The sequence below is a fragment of the Chrysemys picta genome, chromosome 1 (genome assembly GCF_011386835.1).
Source record: "Chrysemys picta bellii isolate R12L10 chromosome 1, ASM1138683v2, whole genome shotgun sequence".
NCBI lineage: Eukaryota > Metazoa > Chordata > Testudines > Emydidae > Chrysemys > Chrysemys picta.
In genome coordinates this window covers 356,064,458-356,073,254 of record NC_088791.1, presented here as the reverse complement: position 1 = coordinate 356,073,254, position 8,797 = coordinate 356,064,458, and the positions used below count along the sequence as shown (strand labels likewise).

General features: G+C 45.5%; 1 pseudogene; it reads left to right on the top strand.

The window, feature by feature from the left end:
* Window positions 1-5,784: 5,784 nt before the first annotated feature.
* LOC135982299 (olfactory receptor 52M1-like) lies at window positions 5,785-8,056 on the top strand (annotated as a pseudogene).
* Window positions 8,057-8,797: the final 741 nt, after the last annotated feature.

Below are 8,797 nucleotides of genomic sequence, written 5' to 3'. Positions count from 1 at the left end.
TCCTGGTATTTCCACTCCTGGAATCTCTGGGCCCATACCGCTGCTGTCAAACCTGATTGTGCAAGGATCTCTGCCCTCAGGCAGGAATAGACAGCAGCATCTTCGGTGGGCAGATCAAAGTAGGCCTTCTGGGCCTCTCCGCACAAAAAAGAGGTGAGAATGCTGGCCCACTGCTCCTGGTGCCACGCCTCTTGCTGAGCAGTCCTTTCAAATGAGAGGAGATATGCCTCTACGTCATCCTCTGCCATCATTTTTGGCAAACAACTGATGGACCTCAGGGTTTGCGTCCCATCTGACCCCCGGGCCTGGGTGGTGAGGATCTTCAGCTGGTCCAATACCTCTCGCAAGAGGGCATGATCTTGGGTTGCCTGGCCCATTAATAATTGATTGGTTTCCTGCTGTAGCCACAGAGACTCCTGTTGCACCATTGCCTGAACCCAAGTGGCCTCCTGCTGGGCTGCCGTGGCTTGCACCAGAGCTCTCACCACCTCATCCATTGTAGTACAAAACAAACAAAAAACCCCAAACCGTAAACCGCAGTGCATTTTTTTAAAAAACCTCTTTGTTCAGCCACGTTGTGAACAATCACAATTCCACCTCTGACACCAATTGTGGCAGAGCTCCGACCCAACCTTGTCTCAGTGGGTCCCGCACTTCCTGAAGGATTATGCTAGCTTCAAGGTTCACTGTGACCCTCTGCGTAGCCCTTTTCCCTCTAGAGGCAAGGGTCACAGCCTACTGAGCCCTTTTCATCATAAGCCAGCAAGGAGGTTGGTGAGAGAATTCCCACAGTCTCTGTTGTCCCTAGGGCTTGTTTTGGAACAGTTTAGCCTCCTGTCCTGACAGGGGCCTGACTTCCCCTCCCAGGAGGTGTTCCTGTAGTGGTGGGTTGGGGGGAACCCGGGCCTGCCCTCTACTCCGGGTTCCAGCCCAGGGACCCTAATGGCAGCAGCTGTTGGCAGCCGACCTTTCACCGCCAGAGTTGCTACATTTCCCTGGGCCACTTCTCCACAGATCCCCCACTTCTCTCTCTCAACACCTTCTTCACCCTTACGTTAGGGCCTCCTTTCCAGTGGCTTGAGTGTGTCTTCATTACCCAGCCCTTCAGCCACACTTCCTCTCCTCTGGCTCCCTGGCTCTCCTCAGCCTGACTGGAATGAACCCTTTTATAGTATCAGAAGGGTCTTAATTAGTGTCAGGTGTTCACATTACTCTTTGCAGGTTAATTAGAGTCATGTGTCCACCCTAGCCTGGATCAGCCCCTGCTCTGGTCAGTCAGGGAACAGAAAACTACTTATCCAGTGGCCAGTATATCTGCTGTACCCCACTGGCCTGGTCTATCACAATATGTTACCTAAGAGAGTGTGAAATCTATAAGGGGACCTGGCTCAGGAACAGTGGCTGTTGCAGTGTCCTCTCCACATTGAGGGAGGGGCGGACTGGGTAATAATCTTACACTAGTCAGCCTTTTGACCAAGGCAAGATGATGCAACTCCGGGGTCTTGACCTGGGGAGCTGGGTGGAACTGGCTGGAGCCTCTGTTTATTAGTTCCTGAGTGGCTAGTGACAGCATTCATATAACTGCAGCTGGGTGTACACCTACCTGTGTATGAGTGTGTAAGTGCAAGACCTGAGAGGGTTGCAGATTGTCACAGCCTAGCAGTGTAAGAAGGGTTCCAAATTGGTATGTCATGGAGCTGGGTGGAACCCCACTTCCAGGTTGCACCCCGGGGAAGTCCATCACACCCATCTAGCGAACCAGCCCTGTCACACTATGAGCCCATTTCCTCTTGTCATGCGCTCAGTTACTGATGGAGAGACTGTGGTTACAGCCGAGAAGTCAGGAATGATGGATTCGTTCTGTAATTCTCTGTGTGACTTTTGCTAAGTCGCATCTCCCTGTATCTCAGTTTACCTATCTGTATAATGGGGATATGGTCATAGTGACTCGACTTTGCAAGGTGAAATGAAGATCCTTCAATTAAAAGTCCTGCACAGGATGATGATAGTTATGGATGAGAATTACTGATCTCTGATCCCTTAAGGAAATCCCCGTGTGCCTCCAGAAAGTGTTCGTGTTTCCACTCAGTCATCTCTCTCCAGATCTGTCTAACTACTATCTAGCCAGCCATCCTGAACATTTACAGGGTATCAGACCCTACGGCGCTCTAGACATTATCCCTAGTTTCTTCCTAATCAACTATAATTTTTAAATACACAAAACAGGCAATTCCTCACTGACTCAGCACAGAGTGCAAGAGTTCTCACCTCCCTTGGGGATGGTATCTTAGTTGCTGTTTACTCTGAAAGCTGGATAATTAGCACAGAAGCTTGTCTCCTGCATTCATATGCTGCTTCTCCCCTTGAGGCTGAGCAAACCCCACTGGGACTGCACAGAGCTATATTATAAATGGTGAACACCCGTGTGTCGGCTCTCGGCGTGGGATGTTGCTGCAGATGATGGGGTGAGAGAGGCGTGGGATACAGCTACCTGAGGGGGAGTCCCAGGGAAGACATTTCCATCTCAGATTTCACAGGTACCTATGACTTGCTGGGGAGCTCACCTGCTCGACAAACCGAGTGCAACATGTGTGTGATGGGATAGAGAGTAAGTCTGCGGTCATTTCCACTCTTTACAGCCATTAAACATCCCAGGGCCCTTGCCACAGGTGATGAGTTTACTCCAGTATCACTGGCCAAAATGTCACTCCTCTCTATGTACCTCTGCCCGTCCCGGCTCATGGCCTGCAGCTGCAAGGTGGCTGCATTTCAGTGGCATAGTGGATCCTTCACGGTGAAAGGTATCAGTAGATGTATACTACAAGGCCAAATTCTGAGGCTTTGGCTGTTCTTTGCTCAGTAAGAACTGAATAAAATCTCAGGAGCCAGCTGTGTGTTAATGTGCATACATTGCCACCTCTTCCTCTTGCATGTCAGGGCTCTGGCTGTTAATTGGGGAACTATTCCCAGACTTTTATCTGCTGATATGCATGGAAGTGCCAGGGCTCCTCACTGGAACAATCATAAGAATTTTTCAATATGGACAAGACGTCTGTTCTCCTAGTTTCATTTGAGAAGTCGGCAGGACTGTTACTCCAGAAACTTTCAAAAAACAATTCTGCTGGAAGCAGACACCCAGCTTAGGAAATTTCAGTCCAAATGCCTGAAATTTGGCAAACTTATGAGCAACTGAAAATGAGGTCTTCTTACTGAAGGTGTCAGACAGTCTTAACTAATGCCACCAATGTGACCTAAAATGGTCATTCTATTTGTGAATCCCATGCAGTTATGCTCTTCGCTCCAATAGTATCATTGGGAAGGAGTTCCACAGGGCAAATATGGATTGTTATATGTTCAGATTTTCAATGTAACTGAATGTTCCCTTGTCCTATGTATTGAGCCCAAAGACTTATGTGTGATTAATGCCGGGTCTACGCTAGTATTTTACATCATAGAATCATAGAGCCACGGGGTTAGAAGGGACCGCAAGGGTCAGCTACTCTATCCCTCTGCCAAGGTTCAGGATTCGTTGTGCCTTAGTCATTGAAGACTGATGGCTGCCCACACTTCTTTGGAAAACCTCTATTAAAGGAGCTTCCATGACTACCCTGGGCATCTGTTCCATTGTCCTCATTCTTAGAGATAGGAAGTTTTTTCTGATATTGAATTTAAATCTGCTTTGCTGGAGCTTGAACACATTGGCTCTTGTCCTGCCCTCTGTGGTAAGAAAGAACAACATTCCTCCACCAGTTTATGGCAGCCTTTCAAGTATTTGCAGAGATGCTATCATCTCCCCCCTCAATATCCTCTTTCCAAACTAAACGTACCCAGTTCCTCCAGCCTTTGGTGATATGGCTTGTATTCCATCCCTTTGATCATCTTTGTCACTTGCCTCTGGATCATTTCCAGTTTCTCTGTATCCTTCCTCTACATTGGTGACCATAATTGGACACTCCAGCCGAGAGAAACCAATGCATTCTGTTTCTCCAATCCCATGTGCAGAGGTAAATTCCCCTGCTCTAAATCACCACTCCCATTTTTATGCATCCAAGGATTGCATCAGTCCTTACGGCCACAGCATCTCACTGGGAGCTCACAAGTTGGTTTTACACAATGATTTCTAAATCCTTTTCAGGTCCTTGCATTGCATAATACAGTGCCCCAGACTTTGGGTTTGGCCTGCATGCCTTGATCCGAGAGGATAAGTTTGCATTTGACTGTATTAAAAACATTGTGCTTGAATCGGATGCCCATACCAATTCCCCAGATCAATCGATATGCCTGACCTGTCCTCATTTTCACAACTTTTCAATCTTAGGGCCATCCACAAATTTTATCTGCACTGATTTTCTATTTCCTTTCAGGACATTGATGAAAATATTGAATAGCATCGGGCCTAGAACTGATCCCTGCAGAACCTCACTAGAAAAAGCCCCATTTACTGAAAGTGGCCCAATGACAACTGCTTTCTGAGATCTGCGAGTTAGCAAGTTTTCAGTCCATTTCATGTGTGCTCTTCTGATATTATAGAGTGTTAGTTATTTTATCTCAATGTTTTCCCTTAATAAATCAAATGCCTTAGAAAAATCAAAATGTATTGCATCTGTACAGTTCCCTTGATCAGCCAAACATTTATTCTAAAAAAAGGATGAAATCAGGTTTATCTGACAAAACTGGTTTTGCATAAACCTTGTTATTGACTGGCATTACTTATATTCCAAGAACTTTTTTCTTGAACTAATCCCATACCAGATTTTCCATTGTTTCCTAATCTTTTCAAATATTTTTTTAATCTTTACCTTCATTTTTTTAATAGTTTACATTTAACACAGGAATTATTCTAAAACTTGTCTAGGATTCCTTTTGCTTTGAAGCAATAGGTGTCTATAGATAGTATTAGTGGGGAACTCTTCTCTTTTTGTCCATTTGAATGTAATCAGTTCCATTCCTTATTTCCCTCTCCTCTGACATATGCCCCCTTGTTCATCTCTTCGCCAAACTAAACGGGCCCAGACTTTTCAGTCTGTCCGCATATGTCAGCTTCCCCATTGTTATTGCCTGTCTCGGAAATCCCCTTTATGTTTGCTATATTCTTTATAGAGACCAAGTGACTAAAACTGAGCACATATCCAGAGCAGGTTATTCTCTATCCCATTCCTTTGGCATCTGAAAATTGTGTTTCTTTTGCCCACTGCTGTGACTGAGCAGGTATTTCACTTGAGCTGGTACAAATGACACCCAGGTCTTTTCCATGAGGTATGTTCTAGATGGGATGTTTAGCCCGGCACATGTCTCGCCAAAGATTTGGTTTTTTTCCACTTTCAGATTTTGATCAACAAGATGAATTGGGAACTCCCAACATCTTGGATTCTGTAGCCTGGGTTTAATTGCAATAAGGAACAATGATGGATAACCAGTATCCACACTCCTCTTTCCTGATGGTGCCTCTAAAGGTATTCCAACCCTAACAGGTAGGAATTATTGACTCACAGAGAATCATATAATATTGAATTGGCATTAGTTGGGTCAGGTGTTCATAATTCATTTATCTGAATAATGAAAATGTCATTTTTCAGTTTGTGAAGAGCCACCAATCTGCTTTACCCATGAGAACAGCCTCCAGTAGTGCATGTAGTTTCTCATATTAACATTGTCTCTTCATCCAGGCATTTGTACTGCAACCATCATTCTAGACCCTGGGCACATACAGGAAGTCAGGGGAATGTAAGGTACAAGCAAGAGACTCTATTCCGCCTCAGAACTGGACACCTTCTCCCCTAATCCATGTCAGATTTGAACATAACCAATTTCACCAACCCTTCCACCTTCATCCTGCTGGGCATTCCTGGCCTGGAGGCTGCCCATGTCTGGATCTCCATCCCTTTCTGCATCATGTACGGCATAGCAGTCTTGGGGAACTTCACCATCCTGTTCATCGTGAAGATGGAACCGAACCTCCATGAGCCCATGTACTATTTCCTCTTTATGCTGGCAACCAGGAATGCCCATACTTCTGTCCACGTCCACCCTGCCCAAAATGCTGAGCATCTTCTGGTTCAATTCCAGGGAGATCGATTTCAATGCCTGCCTCACTCAGATGTACTTCATTCACTGCTTCTTGGTGATGGAATCTGGGATCTTCGTGGCCATAGCTTTTGATCGCTATGTGGCCATCTGTGATCCCCTGAGACATTCCACCATCCTAACGAACCGCATGGTGGCGAAGATTGGCCGTGGTGCTGTGTGGCTGTTTACTTGCACTGCCATATCCCTTGCTGGCGAGTCGGTGGCCATATTGCAAGACCAACATCATCCCCCACACGTACTGCAAGCACATCTCTGTGGTGAATCTGGCCTGCACCGACATCCGTGCCAGTAGTTACTACAGCCTCTCTGTGACATTCTTTGTGCCCAGTATGGATGTGTTTTTTATTGCTCTGTCCTATATCCAGATCCTCAGGGCCATCTTCAGCTTGCCCACAAAGGACGCCCGGCTCAAGACATTTGGGACCTGTGGCTCCCACCTCTGTGCCATCTTAGTCGGTTACATACCAGATCTCTTCTCCTCCCTTATGCACCGGGTTGGCGACGAAGTGCCCCTACATTTTCTTGTTTTCATTGCCAATGTGCACCTCCTTGTGCCGCCTTTGGTACACCCCATCATCTATGGGATGAGGATCAAACAGATCTGGGACAGGTTGCTCTGGCTATATACTCATAAGAACAGAAGAATGGCCATACTGTGTCAGACCAAAGGTCCATCTAGCCCAGTATCCTGTCTTCCAACAGTCACCAGTGCCAGGTGCCCCAGAGGGAATGAACAGAACAGGGCATCATCAAGTGATCCATCCCCTGTCGCCCATTCCCAGCTTCTGGCAAAAAAAGGTTAGGGACACGATTCCTGCCCATCCTGGCTAATCCTCCATGAATTTATCTAGTTCTTTTTTGAAAACTTTTATAGTCTTGGCCTTCGTCCTCTGGCATGAGTTCCAAAGGTTGACTATGCATTGTGTGAAGAAATACTTTCTTTTATTTGTTTTAAACCTGCTGCCTATTAAAAGCTCAGCAAAAAGCAGGCTGATGACATCATGCTGGGCCCTGTTACTTGAATCACTTACTGGACAGTCAAAGAGACACTAAACTCTTCCCTTACCTTACTGTGCTGTGTCAGTGTGACAAACTGGGGAATCAGTCTGTGTACAACCCATTCAGTAGCCACCATTCTTATTACTTGTAACTGGACCCCCAACCACCCCCCCCTTTGCCACTCCTTCCATGAAGGCCCCATCCCTGCTCTACCTCTTCCCCGCAAGACCTCCCTGACGCTTGCTCCTCTCCTCCCCTCTCCTAGTCACTTGCTGAATGAACAGAACAGGTAATCATCAAATGATTCCTGCCCTGTCACCCACTCTCAGCTGCTGGTAAACACAGGCAAGGGACACCACCCCTGCCCATCCTGGGTAATAGTCACTGATTGACCTATCCTCCATGAACTTATCTAGTTATTTTTAGAAACCCTTTATAGTCTTGGTTCTCACTACATCCTCTGGCAAGTAGTTCCACCAGTTGACTGTTCTCTTATTTGAAAGCATAAATAACATTTCCTTATTCAATTCACTCCCCCCTTCATAATTTTATAGATTTCTCTCATATTACCACCAGTCATCTCTTTTCCAAGCTGAAGATACACAGTCTTTTTAATCTCTCCTCTTTCGGAAGCTGTTCCATACTCCCAATAATTTTTATTGCCCTTTTCTGTAACTTTTCCAATTCTAATATACATTTTTTCAGGTTGGGCTACCAGATATTCAACATGTTGGTGTACAATGGGTTTAGCTAGAGGCAATACAATTTTTTTTTGGTATTTGTATATATTAATGGAATTAATTGGCCGCTGGTTTAAAACAAAGGAAAGGAATTATTCACAAAATTCAGGGTTAACCTCTGGAACTCCTTGCCAGAGGATGTTCTGAAGGCCAATACAATAACAGTGTTCAAAAAAGTACTAGATAAATACATGAAAGATAAGTCCATCAATGACTATATGCCAGGATAAGCAGGGGTGATGTCCCAAACTCTGTTTGCCAGAAGCTGAGAATTCGTGACGGGGATGGATCACTTGATGATCAGCTGTTCTGTTCATTCCTTCTAAAATACCTGGCACTGCACATTGTCGGAAGATAGGATACTGGGCTAGATGGACCTGTGGTCTGACCCAATATAGCCGTTCTTATGTTTTGATGATTACCAAGGCAGAGAATGATGTGTAGGTGTTGTATTATGTTTACATGGATATGGGTACCTCTTGTGCTACCTAAAGTAGAGGAATTGTTTTAGCAACCAGTGACTGGGGTACAGGGGACCCACACTGAGATTGCTCAATTAGAACAAACTGCAGACAATGGGTCTGACAATCCCCCAAAAGGGTGGTTATTCTAATACTTAGATTTAGTAAGCCAGCAAAAAAAAACAGCTTTCACAATACTTTATACTGAAGTCAAAACATTGTTCCCTTAAAACCACCAAGCCTTTGACTTCCAACCAGACAGCCAAGTCAATATGATGATGTTCTCATTGCTAATATGTATCTTCTGGTGCCTCCGTTGTTACACCCCATCATCGACTGGGTGAGGAGGAAACAGATCCTGGACAGGCTGCTCCAGCCCTTTACTCATATAAGGACCTAAATATTTTCTCCTGGTGTTCTGCCTTTCAGGGCTAGCTCTGTACAGAGATGGCTGGGGACATGGCAGAGGTGCTTAATGGCTTCTTTGTTTTGGTTTTCACCAAGAAGGTT